This window comes from Neovison vison, chromosome 5 (genome assembly GCF_020171115.1).
Source record: "Neovison vison isolate M4711 chromosome 5, ASM_NN_V1, whole genome shotgun sequence".
Taxonomy (NCBI): Eukaryota; Metazoa; Chordata; class Mammalia; order Carnivora; family Mustelidae; genus Neogale; species Neogale vison.
The window spans coordinates 71,600,746-71,618,599 of NC_058095.1; the positions used below are offsets into that span (position 1 = coordinate 71,600,746).

Consider the following 17,854-nt stretch of genomic DNA (forward strand, 5'->3'; position numbering starts at 1 on the left):
ACAGGGGTGTGTGGTGCAGGGGTGTGTGGTGGGTGTGCGCAGGGGTGCATGGTGGGGTGTGCAGAGGTGCGTGGTGGGGTGCGCAGGGGTACATGGTGGGGGTGTGCAGTGTCAGAACAGTGCAGGGTCTAGGCTTCTGTCCCCACGCGGCTGCTCAGCTCTTAGAGGGACTGGGCTGGGACCCTGGGAGCTCCTGGCAGGGATGCAACTGCCCGTGGGCGTCCAGGAGGAGGAGGAAGGTGGGGAGAGGCTCTGGTGGGGGTGCAGGGCACTGGGAGGCACACGCCTGAACACAGGAGCGCCCCCGCCACAGGCTCTGCACCAACCCCCACCACCACCACCATGGCTGGGACGGGCCCGGCGACTCTCTGAGCGCGAAGATCCTCACTTTGCCAAGCCACGCTCAGAAAACGGCTATTGATTTATCTTTTCTCTAATCTTACAAGATTTTTGCTGTGAGCAAAAAATAAAAAGGTCTGTGTGGCGCTGCCTCGGCCTCCAGCGTTCCTCCCTGCCACCTCCCTCCCTGCATTTCCATTTGTAAGAGGTAGGGGCAGGCAGGGATGATGGGGCTGGGTATCCTGGAGCACCTGCACTTGTTGTGCCCTGTGCTGGGCCACCCTCATAAGGGACGTGTGAGGTGAATTTGATTGCCTGTGTTCGGTGGGGAAGGGCAGAGAGACTCGGCATTTTGCCCAAGGTCACCCAGCGCCCAGCGGTCTCCTCTGCGGGGTCAGAGGGAGCAGGGAATGGACCTCACAGAGGAGGCCAGGGAGGCCAGGAGCCGGCCTCACTGTGAGGCGCTGCCCTGTCCCTAATCCTAGCAGAGCCCGCAAGGACTTGGGAATGCCTGGCCTGCACCCCCTGCCCCCCCACAGCTGGGTTGGGCTGATCTGTCCCTTCTGGCTCACAGCCAGTGGGCCCCCAGCACAGTATGTGTGCTCACCTGCCCCATACTGACCCTTATACACACTGACTCCTGCAGACACCCCTGCCCTGGGGTCCTGGTCCTCCCTGCACTCCCGCTGGGCCCCCAATGTTAGCCCTGGGCCTGGCTCATGCTGACCGTTGTTGGGTCTCTGAACCGCTCTGAGCTCCTGGGGGCAGAAGTCACACCCCGTGTGCCGTGCCTCCCCTGGGCTTGCACGGGAAGGATGGCCACCATCCATGGTGACAGGAGCCGGCGAGCCTGGCCCCAGTGGGCAACCCACATGCTTCTCAACCCTTGCTCCCCGGCAGGAGTTCCCCTTTGCCATCCTGTGGGGCTGGGAGTGCTACTGTTCTTACCCCACGCCTCAGTTCAGCCTCTGGGATGCGGTGGACAGTGCAGTGTATGGCCAGGAACCCAAGGCACAGAGGCTGGCCGAGTACTGCGAGGTCTACCAGATGCCCATGCACGGTGAGTTCAGCGCCTGGGGCACGAGGCATGTGGGGCCTTCCCCGCCATGTCTGCCACGTGTACTCTCCGGGCACTCAGAGAAAGCAGTGCGGCTGCGTGCGGCCTGGGGTGGGAAGGGGAGGCCACCACAGTCCCTGGAGGTTGGACATGGGACACACCTGGCCTTTCCCTGAGTCTGGGGATTGTGGTGCTTTGAGGAACAGCAGGAGAGCCGCAAGACTAGGCCCCACCACCCTCGGGCAGTATCTGGAATGTTCTGTGCTGTTTGGGGAGCCAGGGCTTGCTGCCTGGGCTGTGGGAGGCCTCGTCATCCCCGGAGCTCTCTCTGGGCATGGGCCTGGGCGGCCAACCCCTCCCCACTGGGCCTGCCTCAGTTTTCCCATCGGTGAAGCAGGAGACTGGGGGCGGTGGGTCCAGGTGGGGCAGTCGGTGATCAGCCTCTGGCCTTTCAGACACTCGCTGCACGAACGAGCAGTTCCATGGGACCCTGTGCAACAAGGATGAGTGAGGGCCACGGGGCCTGGAGTCCCTAGGCCAGCCCAGGGGGCCAGGGAACCAGCATTGCAATCACATTCCCAGCCCTGCGGCCGGCCTGGGACTCGGGACATCCATCCTGGCGGCTTGCGCTCCCACGCTATGACCACTTTCCGAATTTCCCTTCGTTGTCAGAATCCGCAGTAATTCTGTAAGACGTCACCGGCTTGTTTGTCTGATTTTCTGTGAGGCCAGAAGGAGCTCCTCAAAACGCTGTATTTTTGAAGATAGGTGCAGAGCCCCCCGGAGTTGTGTGGCCCCCTAGTCTCTCCCTGCAGAAGCGAGAGGACTCCCTATGCTGAGTAGGACCGAGAACCCCAGCCAAGCGAGGGGCTGTCGGTCTGCCATCGGTGTCAGCCCCGTGTGTCCAGATTCCTGACTGGACTATGAAGAGAACCCCAGGTCCACAGCGTCCTGAGCTTGGCAGGGGTTCTGGTCTGGTGGGAGAAGCCAAGAAAGCTAGTCGCTCATCCTTATGCCCTGAGTGTTACCGGCACCCCCAGGAAAGCAGCCGGATGACCTATTCCAGGGTCCTGCCTGTTGTGGCCTGGTGTCCGTGGAGTCCCATGGCACGGGCTGCTGGCCACCTGCTCGTCTAGAGGACCATAGCTGTCTGCACAGCTGGTGGTCTTGGTCTGCAAGTGGCCTGGGGGCCCAGTGGCTGGAGTGGCCATGTGTGATGGCCCTGGGGGTTCCCCCTGTGAGGCTTATGGGACTGGCGCGGGGTGGCCGCTGGCCTCTGCACCGACCCCTTAGTGACACACAAGGGCACCTGGTCTGTTCTGGGTGACTGTGGCCCATGGAACACACAGAACGGCCGCTGTGGGAACAGCCCACAGCACACAGAAGGCACCGCAGGTCTTGGGGTGCTGGGGACCCGATCCCGATCCCATGTTTATAACCTGTGATCTGGCTTCTCTTTCCCTCATCCCCGGTGCTGGGCAGTAGGAGCCCCGGTGAAGGCTGATGGTTGTTAGGTCTGGGGCAGAGACCAGCCCTGCCTGCAGCACCTTTGCATGCCACATCCCCCCAGCTCGCGAAGTAGGTGGTGTTGGGGCTCATCGGTGTCGCCAAGACCCCAGGAGACACGCAAGCTCATTTATGGAGCACGGGTCCCCGGTTGTCAGACCCCGGAACTGTCAGGACGTGGCCGGAATCTAGGTTCTGGGGCATTCCTCCAGGGGTCCTTCTGTGACATCTGGCTGCACCCCTTGACCAGCCCCCTTCTCCTAGTTCCTGGGAGGCCCTGTGCTCCATGGGACCACTCGTGGAGCCCCTCCATCCGCAGCATAAAGGCCACCGCTGAATGAGCCCACAGTGTCTTGCTGACCCACATGTGACTCTGTTACAAGTGGGAAGGGCTGGAACTCCGTCACAGGTCCCCGGGGTCCACTGCCGGGTGGGGACTGGAAGCCCGGCCTCACAGGAACACCTGCACCATGTGTCCAGAGCCCTGTGTTGCCCTGCAATCCTGGCAGATGTCCTGCCCACTCTGAGCCACGCCTGCGGCCGAGACTCCCTCTCAGGTTGTCAGCGATGCTCCCAGGAAATCGCCGTGCAGATGCCCACACGCACGCACCTGTGGAGTCTAGAGGGGCGTCAGGCCCCTGCCGCCAGAATTGTGGGATCTCCTGGAGGTATGCTCAGCTCTGCCTGCTGCCACGGCGGGGTCCATCACTGTCCTCAGCGGCCCCCATTCTTCCCCGCAGGGTTCAAGGGCGAGAAGGACCACTGGTGCAGCTGGCGCACCATCTGCGTGAAGACCCACGAGAGCAGCCGCAGGGAGATCCAGATATTCGACTCGGCCATCTTACTGATCCAGAAGCCATACAGGTCCCTGGTGGCCGAGCTTAACGGCAAGTGTGCCAGGCACCTGGGCTATGCAGCCGAACGAAGCTGGAAGAACAAAGGTGGGAAGAAGGGCGGGTGGGGGGTAAGGCCCCTGTCCCCCGCAGTGTGGCCAGGGCATGGGTCCGGGTGGTGAGTATTGGGACACCGAGCAGTCAGAGGACAGCAGGTGTGGGGCCATGGGGCAGGCAGGCCCGTCCCCGCAGACCCTGTCCCAGCAGATGTCCCCATCGCTTCCAGCTCATCCTACCTCTTGCTGGCACCCCAGGTGAAGGAAGCTGAGCTCTAGTCCCTCCTTGGCTCCCAGGGGCCTCAGTTTACCCACCCAAGACACCAGGGCGGTCCCTGTCTGAGCGTGGTTGTGAAGACCAGGGAAAGTGAAGGGTCCCCACGCCATCCGAGGTGGCAGGATGGTCACAAGTTGTGTTTGCTGATATTGACACCGTCCCCACCAAGACAAAAGCCCAAGCATGTCTTAATTTGCCAGGATAGAGCTCTCACGGATAGATCCTCCCCAAACGTTGCCGGCTGCCCGGCGGCATCATGGGGTGGACTGGCCACCCCCATGGACGTGGTTGGCATCAGGCAGGGACCTCACTCACTAAGCTTCACAGGAGGACCCGGGTGGGTGCTCAGGCCTGCGCCCGTCCTCCCCGTGCCCCTGCTCATCCCCGTCAAGGTAAGCATGGATGAAGGTCACCCCGTCTCCCACCTATGACGAACACCACTGTGTGGCGTAGGCCCCGTACCTCTCGCTGCCCTGGTGTGGGCCCCGCGGGCAGGGCACTCACCATCCACAAGAGAGGGAACCAGCTCTCTCCACACACGCCACATCTGTCCTCATGTGAGGCTGCATGGCCACCGACACAGACATGGCCTGGTGACCCAGGCTGGCCCTGCGGTCCTGCTTTTACTGCCCTCAGGTTGTCAGGAAGGCCTGTTCCAAGGGGCCACCTGCCCTGGTCGCCCGCCTCCCCGGCTCCCTGCCCACAGCACCCAGGAGGCGGGCTGACCTGAGCATCTCTTCCTGGAGAGTGGCCGGACTTCGTGTGAAGCTACGCAGCCTGATGGTCCTCGAATGTGCTGGACTGGCTGCGATTCAGCAAGGGGCTGCTCGTGGTGCACTAGGAGGTGATGCGCCACAGCCTGCTGCCCATGCTGCAGGAGATAGTGGCCTTCCTCAATGTGTCCGTGAGCAAGGAGTGGCTGCTGTGCATGGAGAAAAACAAGGAGGGCAGCTTCCGAAGGCATGGCCAGCACCTGCACAATCCCGAGCTCTTCACCCCCAAGATAAGGGCACTGATCCATGGCTACATCTGGACGGTGAACAAGGCGCTGCGCGACCATGGCGGGGCCAGGCTTCCCAGCGAGTATGTGTCCAGATGACCGCCCGGCTGCTCTGCCCACACCGCCCTGACACTGCTCCATGGGGCAGGCTGCTGGAGCCGCCGCAGGAACCCCGTGCTCACAGAACCGCTGCATGCGCCGCTGCACACTTGTGGGGACCTGCTCAGACTTGGTGATGGCCGGCGTGTGCGCTGGGCTTCTGGTGTGGCTCTCCTGCTTCCCGCTGCAGCCTTGCTGGCTGGGGTCCTTACTCCCTAGTGCAGGGCTGGGCGGGCATCAGCGCTTTGGGCAGCAAGTACTGCAATGTGGATGTGAGCTCACGGAGGCTGCTGAACCCCATGACCCTAAATGGCACATCTGACGCCCTGTGAACACCTGTGGTATGGCCACCAAACTCCCGGGTCCACAATCCTGCATCTCCCTTCTCCATAGACCAGTAGGCAGTGCAGAGTGGAGCCTCCCCTGACTCCATGCTGCACATGACCTCAGGACCTGCCACAGCTCTGTGCACCCCCCACTACCCCATGCAACATCAGCACTTTGTGGAGGGGTCCCCTTGCCTGGCTTTTTCCTCTCATGTCCTAGAGGCAGGGTGTGGAGCAATGGGGCATGGGGCAGGGAAGAGCTGGCCTCCAAGCCCTGCACATGGGGAGACCCAGGAGGGATGGATCTTGTTGTCACTTGGACGGGTGGCCCCACCCATCTTGGTCATGTCCCCCATCCACACAACCGTTGGGGGAGGGGCCGCAGCCAAATCCTCTGAGTTTACACACACCCACCACCCACCCACCCCCCCCGCCTGCTGCCGGATCCCTGGGCCTCGTCGCCATACCCTCTATCTCTGTGGGAGCCTGCTGTCTTTCCCACTCGTTCACCCCGGAGGAAGGGTCCTCAAGAGTGCAGTGGGCTGCTGTGCGGTAGCTGGCCAGCGGCTGGGGGGAGCGGTAGGAAAGCCACCCACCCCAGCTCACAGCCTCAGGGGGCAGAGAAGTGGTGGCCACAGAGGGGAAGAAACCCAGTAGCAGAGGACTGTGCATGCCATGCAGGCTCAGGGTCACCATACGGGCTGGTCTGAAGGGATCTGTAGGAATTACCCCAGCAGAGCAGAGGGAAGGACCTTGAGGCAGAGAGAACAGTGTGTGCAAAGGCTCAGGGGCTTGGAGAACAGGGGGATGGGCTGTGGGGCGTGTTTGTCTGAGTTTCTACAGCTGGGGGCAGAGTGGGTGGGTGTGGACAGAGGTGGGGACACAGAGAGGGACCGTCCTCAGCCACCTGGTGCTCAACCTAAAGGGACAGAGCTCCCTTCAGAGGTACCTCAGGTTCAAAATGAGGCCACGCTACCAGGTCTCCAGTGTTTGGGGGGTTGGACCTCGGCCAGCTGGATGATGGTGTGTGGGCCCCTCGACAGCTTCTCCAGGCTTAGACTGATGGCAGCAGGGCCGCTTGGTCTGCCCTTCTGCAGCCTGAGCCAAACTGTGCCAGTGGAAGAAAACGGGGTGAGAGGTTTGGGGAAACCAGCATTGGAATGTCCTGACCCTGCCCTTCCCCCAGCTCCAGGAAGCCGAGAGTCACTGTGGTAAGAGCAGGTGGAGTGGAGGGCCTGGAGGGCTGCCCTTCTTCCGAGGGAGGCCTCCACACCTGTCCCTGCCAAACCCACCGTGGTGCTGAGCCTGTCCTGGGCCATCCCACAGCCGCTCTCTGCTTAACGCTGGCAATGCTTATTGGCATGGCCCGGGCTCCGAGATTCAGTCTGGGAAGACCCCTGACAAAACTATTTCTCTGGAGTTGTAGGAAGAGGTGAGGCCTGCCAGGAGGCCCCACCTGCCGTACAACAAGTGTCCCTGCACCCCCCGAAGCGAGCCTAGAGTCTTGATGGGATGAAGAGCCGGATGCTGGCTGCCTCCTGAGCCTGGCTCCCAGCTCTGGCCCTCACTCTTCCTGGCCCCCCGTGTGACTTTGGGGAGAAGACCCAGATGCTGGGGAGGCTGGGAAAGGCAGAGGTGTGGCTGGAGGGCCAGACCCACTGATCCTTGGGCCTCCCACCCTCCTGCCCAACCTGGAATCAGGACAGCATCAGCCTGACCCCCTGGTAGATGGTCCATTTCCTGCTGCAGGTCTGCAGAGACCTCCCTTCCTTCCCCGGGGGAGAGCCAGCTGCTGTGATGGCCTTGTGGTTTACAGGCACCTCAGCCAGACCTGCAGATGAGTAGAAAGATGGGGTCAGTGTACACCCAGGTCATGCTGAGCCAGTTCACATGGTCGGGCGCCCTACAGGGGGCTGGTGCTCCCGGGTGTCTGATGAGCAATGACATGCATAGACCCTGTGGCTGGTTCTTCTTGTGGGAGAGGCTGGAAGCACAGAAAGGGCTCTGGCTGTCCATTTGTGCAAGTGAGGCCTCCTGGAGCTCTCAGCTTCTCCATCAAGTGACTGCTGCCCTAAGCAGCCATGGCACAAAAGCCAGTGTGAATCTGGGGGAGAACTTTGACAAAACCCCACTTCTGAAGATTCCAGCTTTAATGGCAAGGCCATGAAATCACACAGACCTGCGTTAAGATGTGTAATTTCCATGGTTTTCATCTCTCGTTGTGGATCAATTTGGAAACACCAAAACATATAATTTTTTAAAGATTTTAATTATTTATTTGACAGAGAGAGATCACAAGTAGACAGAGAGGCAGGCACAGAGAGAGAGAGAGAGAGAAGCAGGCTCCTTGCTGAGCAGAGAGCCCGATGCGGGACTCGATCCCAGGACCCTGAGATCATACCTGAGCTGAAGGCAGCAGCTTAACCCACTGAGCCACCCAGGTGCCCCCAAAATATATAATTTTAAAAAAACTAAAACACATTTCTGATAATCCCAGGGATATGTAAATGAAACAGAATACACAGACTTCCAGACCCCGGGGAAAAAGTTGCTTAATTATGTGAGCATCTTGTAACAAAGCCTCTTGCAGCTAAAATTAGATTCAGAGTGCATGAATGTGTGATAATGTTTGCACAACAGAATTCATTTTTCCCTTAAAACAAGGCAGGAGCTCCTTGGTTCCTGGTGGACTCTCAGGGGAGAGATGGGAGTGCTGGGGGGGTGGTCTTCATGGCTGCAAGAATGCTTGGGGCAGAGATGTGACCCCGGCCCCTGGAAGCTCGCCAGGGCTGTTGCAGTGTGGTTTGTGGGGGGTCTAGTGGGAAACTGACAGGTTTGGGCCCCCCCTGCTCACTGTTTCCACCAGGACCAGTAAGCCTGAACGAGATTGATATGGAGTGGAAGGCAGAGCTCCAGCCATGCAGGGCCGTGTCCTCTGTTCCCACCCCCATTTCCCTCCCCAGCAGCCCTGGTCTCTGGGGCAGGGCTATGTAAGGTCATTGTCATCTCGGGGGTGGGGCCCCAGCTGGGCGAAGCCAGGGGCTCCTTCCATCTCTCTGGCTACCTGGCTACAGTGGGTTTGGGATGGTCGCATGAGCTATGGCGGCGTGGCTGGAGGGCATCTCAGGACATTGGGAAGCACGTGTGCTGCTGGTGGGAGGGGAGGCAGCAGCCCTGGGCCTGCAGAGGGGCCCACCCTCAGGTGTCGCCGATTCTACCGCAGGGACGGTCAGAGGGCACAAGGAGCCAGGAACTTGGCATCGTTAACTATACTGAAGACTGGCCTGTGATCACCCTGCCTCTGGGCGGGTTTGTTGCACGAGCCAATCAACCCCCCTTCTTGTTCACCTCGGCTTCAGTTGAGCTTCTCTTCTTTGTCAGCCATGGTTTTGGCATGGCATTGTCTCCGTGGCTGATGCAGGCAGGGGCCAAGCTTCAGCCCAGTTCGTGCTGGGGGGCCGGGATGGAGCCTTTTTCCTACAACAGAGCCCTTGTCCCACGGGCGCCTCTGTGGGGGGAGAGATTCTAGCTTCTGGGCTGAGCAGGTCCAAGCGCCGGCCCTCTGCTTCACGGAAAAGGGACCCAAGACTCCCCGGAGGCCACACTGGAGGGACAAGCACTCAGAGCGAGGGCGGGAGCACGGCTCCTTCCATGAAACCACCCGGCTGCCCTTTTGCTTCGACCCTGTAACTCTCAGGTGTTGCTGCAGACGAGGCAGGTGTGCCCAGTCAGCTCATCCGCAAGTGACCCCATTAATCTCACTGCCAGTTCTCTGCTGGAATACACTCTGGTGGGTGCCCGAGGTCGGCGCCCAGGGCCAGGACTTGAAGACCTGACTGCGAAGAGCAGGGAGAGGGACCATGCCATACCAGGGTGTTCGTGCTCTCTCCCAGGTGTCCCAGATGGAAGAAGGTCCTGCCCCCTCACCGGGGGGCTCACGGAGAAGCATGGGATGCTCACCCACAGGACAAGCGGGTGCTCCCTCCCATCATATGCCAGCCTTCCTGACCACGAGAGAGCCAGTCATCTGGACGTTGGTGTCAGGTCACTCACTGATCTGGTTCCCATTGTCTGAGCCCTGCACCCATCTGACCCAGTGACCCACGCCTGCCTCGCAGGGCCTCTGCACCCGGCCAACAGTGCTACTGGCCGTGGTTGAGATCACACCCCACCATTGTCGGCTGGGCTGCTTGCTTTTGTTTGCCACGTGACAAATTAAGATGAACCCAGCAGCTCGAGCCAAACTCCAGGCACCCTCCCCCAGCTCCCATGGGTTGGACATCTGGGTGGACCTCCCTGGGCCGCCTGCCATCAAGGTGGTGTTAGCAGTCTCTGTTCCCACTGGAGGCCTGACTGGGGCAAGTCCGCACCCAGGCTCCCCCCAACACTGTTGGCAGAACTGAGTTTCTGTGGTTTTAGGACAGAGACCTCGGTCCCTCTGACCCACACTTGCTCCTGACATGTGGCCCTCTCGCAAGAATGTCACTGCAGAGCGGCTGCAGGCAGAAGGGTCCCAAGTCTATTACGTGATCCCAGGAAGGCCATCCAGTCACCGTTGCCACATCCCGCGGGACAGACCCTCACTTGGGGATGGGGGTCCCATGAAAGGACGATCCCCAGGAGGTGGGGATCTCTGCGGACCAAGTCAGGGTCTGACGGCCACAACACCCATGTGGGAAAAGTCTGGAAATCCATACTTTCTGTTCCCCTCCCCCGCTGGTCTGCACTGACTATGGGGGTTGTTTGAGGATATCATCCAGGGCCCCAGTTACACTCGTGTCCTTAAGAGTCAGGGCCGCATTCCCACCCCACACTGGCCACTCTGCACTCCTTTTTAGTTAATCTTGCACAGCACACAGTGGGCCTTTCGGTATCTGGACTTCTTTAGTTTTAAGACGCCATTAACTATTTTTGGGTTGAATGTTGCCCCTCCCCCCAATGTCCTTCTCAAATTCCTCACTCGTTGGTGCATGGACACCAGAGCCCAGCTGCATCTGGGAGCATGCAGCGGGCGGGTTCCCACATGCGGTCTCTCGATCCCATGAAGGGCCTGCACTTTGGTCCTCAAAAATGATCATTTGCTCTACCCTGTGTACAGTTCCCATTAACCCATCTGCCCATTTCCATAATTACATGTTTTTTTTAAATTCCTGGAACTCCTAATTAATTTTTATCACAGTCTGCCCCGATTCCATGGATGGTGCCCTTTCACATCTGCCAGCAGACATTAAATGTAGTCAGTGCTGTTAACTCTATTTCCTTGGCTGTGAGTTTCTCTCATTGTCAGGTTTGTGGTCTCTGGCGGTTCTGGTCCTCACAGGAGTGTCGGGGGCTCTGGGTTTATTTCAGGAGAGGAGGATGGTGCCTGGTTAACCTTCCTGGCAGGCCCAGATTTCGGACCTCAGACAATGACCCCGTGAATCACGCCTGGGCCATCTCCTGCTCCCCAATTCCACCAACCCCTGGTGGGACACGCCTGCCTTTCTGAGGCACAAGCCTGGCTGTGTGCTGAGCGCTCACCACCTCTGAACTTCTCATCAGTTTGCCACTTCTCAGTGTTTGTCGTTGCCATCCCTCTGCTGCCTTCCTGACCATATCACCATCTGCAATCGATTCAGGGAAGGAAAAATTGAGCGAGTGTTTCTCTAACCAACTGCCGTGAGAACCAGATGTCTGATCATGAAGACTGGATCAGATGACCTATGAGCATCGCCATGAGATGCTGTGTGACCTTGGGCTAGCATCTTCTCCTCTCTGAATCTCAAGTTCTTTATTAGAAAAGAAAAAAAAAAAAACCTGAGAAATCTGAAAAAAGAACTAAGACCTCACCTGTCTTGGCTGTCTGACAGTTCTGCTGATGCTGTCCACACAATCTGGGGGAAAAGCATCACCTTTGTACCTGCTCCAAACACTGAGCTCACCAGGGACATGGTAACAGCCAGACCTTCCCTCGAGAGCCCAGTCTGTCAGGCCTTCCCCAAAACAGACAGCGCCATGGAAAAACACACAAAAAAACCTCTTAAATCAGGTTTTGTATGTTCCTTCCATTCCTCATGTTTTAAGTTGGATAAATAATCATTTTAAATTCACTTGAAAGCTCTATTTACACGTTTACTTCACTGGATTTTTTTAAAGCTGTGGGGACAGGGACAGTGCCATATTGTGTACGGACCTTCCTACCCTTTTTGCCCGGCACAGGACTTGCAGGGGAAGGAAGTAGAGATGCATGAAATTCCTAAACTATCTGCTTTTCAAGTTTTCCAGGAAAGCAACCACTGCCTCACGCTTCCAGCTTGTGAGCTGGGGGACAGAGCTAATGACACCTGTGAACCCCCCTCCCCCATGTACTGAGACGCTGTGGGATGAAAGTAAGCTATGGGATCTGCACAGCAGGCAGGACAAGGGGGACGAACAGCAGTGCCGAGCTCTCCGGGGAGTTGTCCGAATGGAAGACACACATTCTTGGTCGACCCGTGTCCCGTTTGCAAAACCGGAGACAAAGCAGTGGGTTTTGTCCAAAGCCCTTTGGTGGATGGTCAGGAAGATGGTCTAAGGGCATTGGCCAACCTTTGCTCCCTGTTCTGCCATTCAGTACCTAACACTGAGCCCCAAACCAACAGTAATGCTATTTCTTCTAAACGGAAACCTCCTTTCAGCACAGGCCCCGAGATGCAAATGGAGACGCCCCCTTCCCCTGCAGGCATCAGGAGAACCAGTGTTTGGATATGTAAGGAGAAGAGGGAAGGCCCAGGTATGGCCCCCAGACCATGCATACACGCTCGTCCTTGGGGAGGACCGGGCTTCTCTCCCAGCCCTGCTGTCCAGATGAGGGGACAAGGAGGGGGAAACACAGGGAGGAGCACACCCGCCCCAGCAGCAAACGTCTCCATCACTGATTCACCGCCACACAGCTACCACCCCAAATCAGCCATAACTTAGAGCCACGGACTCAGAGTCCGTGTGGGTAGGGAATCCAGGCACGGCCTCCGTGGGTCCTATGGCTCACGGACCCTCTGGAGATGGCGACTGGGAGGTGGCCGGGCCGCAGGGTCCTCGGGGACTCCCTGCCGAGCCTCTCTCCCTGCTATGGACAGGACTCCTCACAGACGAAGGCAGAGGACCTCCCCGTCAGCCCCTCACCTGCACAGCTCAGCCTGAGGAGGGGAGGAGGGTACAGGGACTGAGTCCCCTTTGGGAACCGCACTCCTGCATTGCAGTCCCGACACATCTGACCGTGGGAGCTCCTTGCCCCTGCCCTGCAGAGGGCGGCCTCCAGCATCCTTCCTGTGGGCTCTGCCCTCTGACTGTGTATGTTCCAACAACCTTCTGTCCCCACACGCAGCCTGGGAGGGAGCCTGCGAGTCTGGGAGGCTCTGGCTCCACAGGGCTCTCCCTACAGCCCCAGTCTCCCCTCCCCCATGGCCATATTAACCTCTGTCAGGTAACCAAGAGCTTGGCGGGAAGGTGGAGAACTTCACGATCACCTTTCTGCCAGCCAGTCACCTCCGACAGGCACAAAGTCTAATGAGACATGTTCAAACCAAGGAAACCAAAGGCTCCCCACTTTCACCACCACAACATCGCTCTGCCCAACCACCCGCTGTATCACGCACGGTGTGCACAGGACCCAGGGTGCAGAGTGTGACCTTCAGGGAAACTGTCCATGTCCTCTCTCTTGCCTCATTAGCATGTCATTCCAAGACAGATTTCCAAATACATGGAAGAGGGAATGGATTGTGGCACAGGAGCCAAAGGCAGTGGGATCGTCCCTGAAGCCACTAAGTCTGGGCGCTGCTGTGTCTGGCTCCAGCTGGGTCCCCTGCACTCAGGTCACTGACAAGGACTCATCCTGACCATGGGCGCAGGCTCTCAGGACCCTGTGCTCACTCCCTGTCTCTGTCCCTTGTCCGAAGTCTGAGCTGTTTTGCATTCCAGGGCTCTGAAGAGGATGTTTGATACACACACCCAGGAGCCCTCCTATCTGATGGAAGCGAGAACCTCATGGTGCAGATTCCCCAGTGTGGACAAGCCCCAGGAAGAAGGGATTGAGGGAGCCCTCCTTTGCTCTTTCCAGGGCCACATTCTGCTCCCTGAGCCACTTGGCTCTGTCCCATGTGAATGCCCCACTTGGACACCTCTGGCCTGTCTGAATTCCAGAGATCACCTGCCCTCAGACGCGGGCAATGAGAAAACTCGGAGGAGCCAAGAGCCCAGCCACCCTGGGATCTGGGGACTCCAGCATCCATGCAGGACGGGGCAGTGAGGATGACACCTGTTCTGACCCACCACCTTGTTTCCCTGACCTGAGCCCGGCTGTCGGGTTCTCTGTGTCCAGCACTTGGACTGAAATACACCAGCCTGTCTTCTTGGTGTGTGTGGGTGGGTGGGTGGGGAGGATCATGGTCGTGGAGTTTGTGGACCAAGGATTGGCTTCCTATGCAGAGAGGAGGAAAGCTGGGGGAAGAGCCCCCACGTGGTGGCTGTGAGTCCCTTATCACGATGATGGCCTAAACCCAAGGCAGGAATTGTGCCCCTCGTCACTTTTCTTACGTGGTTCTCCTCCCCATGTGAACTCGGGGGTTTACTTTCTTTCCTATTTGGCATTACATTCCGAATATGTTCTCGTTTTGTAGTATCTTTCTAACATTGTCTTTTCTGCCTTCCCCATCCAGCCCCTGCTGCAGCCCCAGAGCTCACAGCCGAGGATCTGCCGTCCATGCTATGCTAAGAAAGACACATGCATGCGTCTCTATCTGCCCCTCTGTAGCCATAAGTCTCTATCCACCGTCTGCAGACCATCATAAGAGATTTCTGATGGCCATTGTATGTTTTTGCAACAAGATCCTACAAGGCACGGAATTTTCCATCTCTCAGATCCCCACTCCATGATATGCTGTGCACGGTGGGAAGGGTGCATAACATTCTCCAGCAAGGACCTCCAACGTGTGGCACGTATGCCCTGCTGGCACCAGGGAAACATCCAACATCTTACCTCATCTGTTTGAATCCTCCTGCTTCAGTCTGTCTATCCCACACTTGTAATATTCGTACATGCACATGAAGATCTATGCTTTGGAGGTACGTGCTGACACCCCGTTAGCGGTCAGCAGTCCTCCAAAGCCTCGGGGCCACGGAAGTGGGAAGGACTTTCTCCATGATTCCCCGATGGCTGGAGATGCTGTTTGTGGCTGGGGCCACTGCTGGCCTCATGCAACAAGGACTGCTCGGTACAAACACATATGAGTGCTTTGAGGTCTGCGGGACCCAAGCGTAAAAGCTGGCTCCGGGGATAGGTGGCATCCTAATCGTGATGGATGTTGGTGACCTCCTCTCCAAAAAGCCATAGCCATCCACACCCACCCCCAGAACGTTTGAAATTCCGGCGTCCCTGCATCTTCCTGGACCTTGAGGCTTCTCATCTTCTCAAAGTTTTGCCAATCCAGCGAATGAGTTGGGAAGTGGCCCCATGTGAAGCAGTACCTTAGTGGGTAAGTTGGGGGATCTGTCAAGATGAGCCCTTGTGCCCCTGATTCTCCAGGCGTCTGTTCTCAGAACTCACCTGCCACAGATTCACCTTCAGAACCCTCCCGAACTGAGAGTCTCAGAGGAGCAGCAGAAACCCACACATCGGGGACCAGGGAGAAAGAAAGTTGAACGCCATCCAGATCATCTCAACAGCACTGCTCAGCTTGTAAAAACCATGTGTGCAAGATCCCTGTGATTTCATCCAGAACAAATAGTAAGAAGCAGCATATAATAGTTCCAAGAAGAGCATATTCGTAGTAAATATTTTAAGATCAATGGCTGCACGAAATGCATTTCCTGAGAGTTTCACTAAAATGGCTTTGTATTAAAAGTGCCATTTCAATAAATATTCATGGGGAAATTCACTGATGTGTTTTACAACTTACGGCGAAAACTTCAAAGGTCCTGAAAGAAAAGACACAGGACATGAGTGTTGCCTACTTAGGAGAAGAGTGGTAAAAACTGTGTGAAACCCTCCCAGGCAGGAAATGCGTGTCCCATGCCCCATCCAGATCACCTGTGGCAGGGCCTGCTGGTGAGAAGGGCTATGGGAGCAGGGGAGGTGGAAGGCGGGAGCAGGTGTGTGAGCTTCTTTGGGCTCCGAAGCCCCCCCACTCCCAAACAGCTGCCATTTGATGAGCATCTGCTGTGTGCCCCACAGTGCATCCCAGACATTCACGCTGTCCCCGAGTCCTCATGGCCATGGTCAGTGCCACGGAACTCCCACAGCGACAGGGACACTGTGTCTTGGGAAAGTTAAGTGATCTGTCTCAGTGTCACAGAGCAAGTTCACGTGGGCCCCATCATTCCCTCCTTACCTCCATTTCCTACGTGTGGTTCCTCTGGGTTTCCAGGAGCTGCTGAGGTAGTGAGGACAGGAGGAAGCCCAGCACAAGGCCAGAGGACTGCATCCCCTTCCTCGCAGTCCCTGGCAGGCCCAGTTGGCTGCCTGCTCTGGACGAGAGGCCTCCAAGCTCCCGTGACATCCCCCTTCCTGGCCCCTTTTCCTGTGGCAGGAAGCAAGCACACACAGGCAAAGCAGTGAAAATCTGGCTGCCCATTCCTGCCAACTTCCTTAGTCCGGGGTAACGTATTTATTTTTTTAATGGCAACTGGTCTCCTTGGCCCAGATCAGATCCCACTGCTCCCTTGTTTAAGACGCTGGAATCCCTTCCCATGGCCAGCAGAATACAACCCAGATGGCCCACTTGGTTTGGCATTTGAGGCTCTTTAAGGCTCTCTGTAATCTGGCCACACAACCTTCCTCTTCACGGCCGCCATCCTCAATCCACTTGGCCATTCGTGCTCCTCCATCTTCCTGGGATGCCTCCCCTCCGCCCACCGCCACTGACTAGTAGCCTTTAACTATCCTTCAAGGCCCAGCTTGGAAGGACCTGCCTCCTCCTTCAGTCTCTCCTGATCGCCTGGGACAGAACAGACCACAGGGAGCCCTCGTCCCTACCTTTGCTGGAATGTGAGCATCCTTGGGGTTTAATGGTGAGGACAGCCATGCCAGCGACAGCAGCGGAGAACTATGTGGCCTTTAACACGGAATTGTACTGCTATCCTCTGATCAACCTCAGGAGGCCCCCGGAACAGATAAGCAAACGGGCTTCTGAGCAATCAGGTGGGGTGATCGGCTGCGATTTGAACTCAGCTCCTGCACAACAGCTCAGACCCACTGGCACCAATAGGTGCTTGCTAAATGTTTGCTGAATGACTATTCAAGCACATGGATGAGCAAATGAGTCATGAGAGGGGAAATCACACAAATACAGAATAATTACCTGTTTGTTGACTAACACAAGGATTACTTAGAGCCCATGTGGTGAGACCTGGCATTTCCTGCCACTTGGGAAAACCTTACTTGCAATCATGCATCACCGCACACACTCCCAGGGATATAGACAAGGATGGCCTATCCTTCTGGGTCCAGGCCTGCGATGGTCTCGGGGGACACAAATTTGGAGGAGGACCCAGGTCCACAGGGTTGGAACTCTGGTGTGCTCACAGCCTGCAGGGAATCCTCCAGGAAAAGCAGGTTCAAACACGGCTACTTGGTGTCAGAGAAAGTGCAGGCAGGAAATGTCTGCAGAGCCAAAGAGAGCCAAGCGGGCTACAGGAAGCAAGAGAGCAGATGGAGAGATGCCACGGCCCAGCAGACGCCGGGCCACAGTTGCGACTCTGCTTGCGGGAACTGCAGGGGCTGGCAGAGCAGCAGGCACAGCAGAAGTGCAGGAGGAGTAACCTGCGTGTCGGTCACAGAGAAGACCAAGGCGCTGGCGGACCTGTGGCAGACATGCTCAGCTCAGGGAGAGACCACATGACCATGGGGTGCAGCTAGGAACGCACACAGATGGGGCCTGGCCCCCTTGCCTGCCGGCCACTTCCCTGCCTCACCCGATGCTGCACAGAGCCCCAGTCCTGCAGCATATCCTGACACACCACGGGGGGCTTCTGAAGATATGGGAACACATAGTCATGTGTGCTCACATGCACACACACTTACATGCACATCCATACAATCACTCATTCACATGCACAATCACACACAACATACATACACGATCACATGTACATACATGACCCACACATGCACACTCACACGGAGACACGTGTGCGTATGTACACACGTGTTCCCCACACACTAGCACACAGACACAACCACACATGTGTACATGTATGCTCACACTCACATGCACACACACATGCTCACACCCACCCACTCACGCACATGCAGATATGTGCTCACACACACACACATCCACACTCACATGTACACACATGGTCACATGCAGACACATGCTCACACTCATCTGCACACATGTACACACAT

At 57.4% G+C, this 17,854-nt stretch overlaps 1 pseudogene; it reads left to right on the plus strand.

Annotated features, from left to right (window-relative positions):
* The first annotated feature begins 1,167 nt into the window (after positions 1-1,167).
* Positions 1,168-5,167, plus strand: LOC122907397 (annotated as a pseudogene).
* Positions 5,168-17,854: the final 12,687 nt, after the last annotated feature.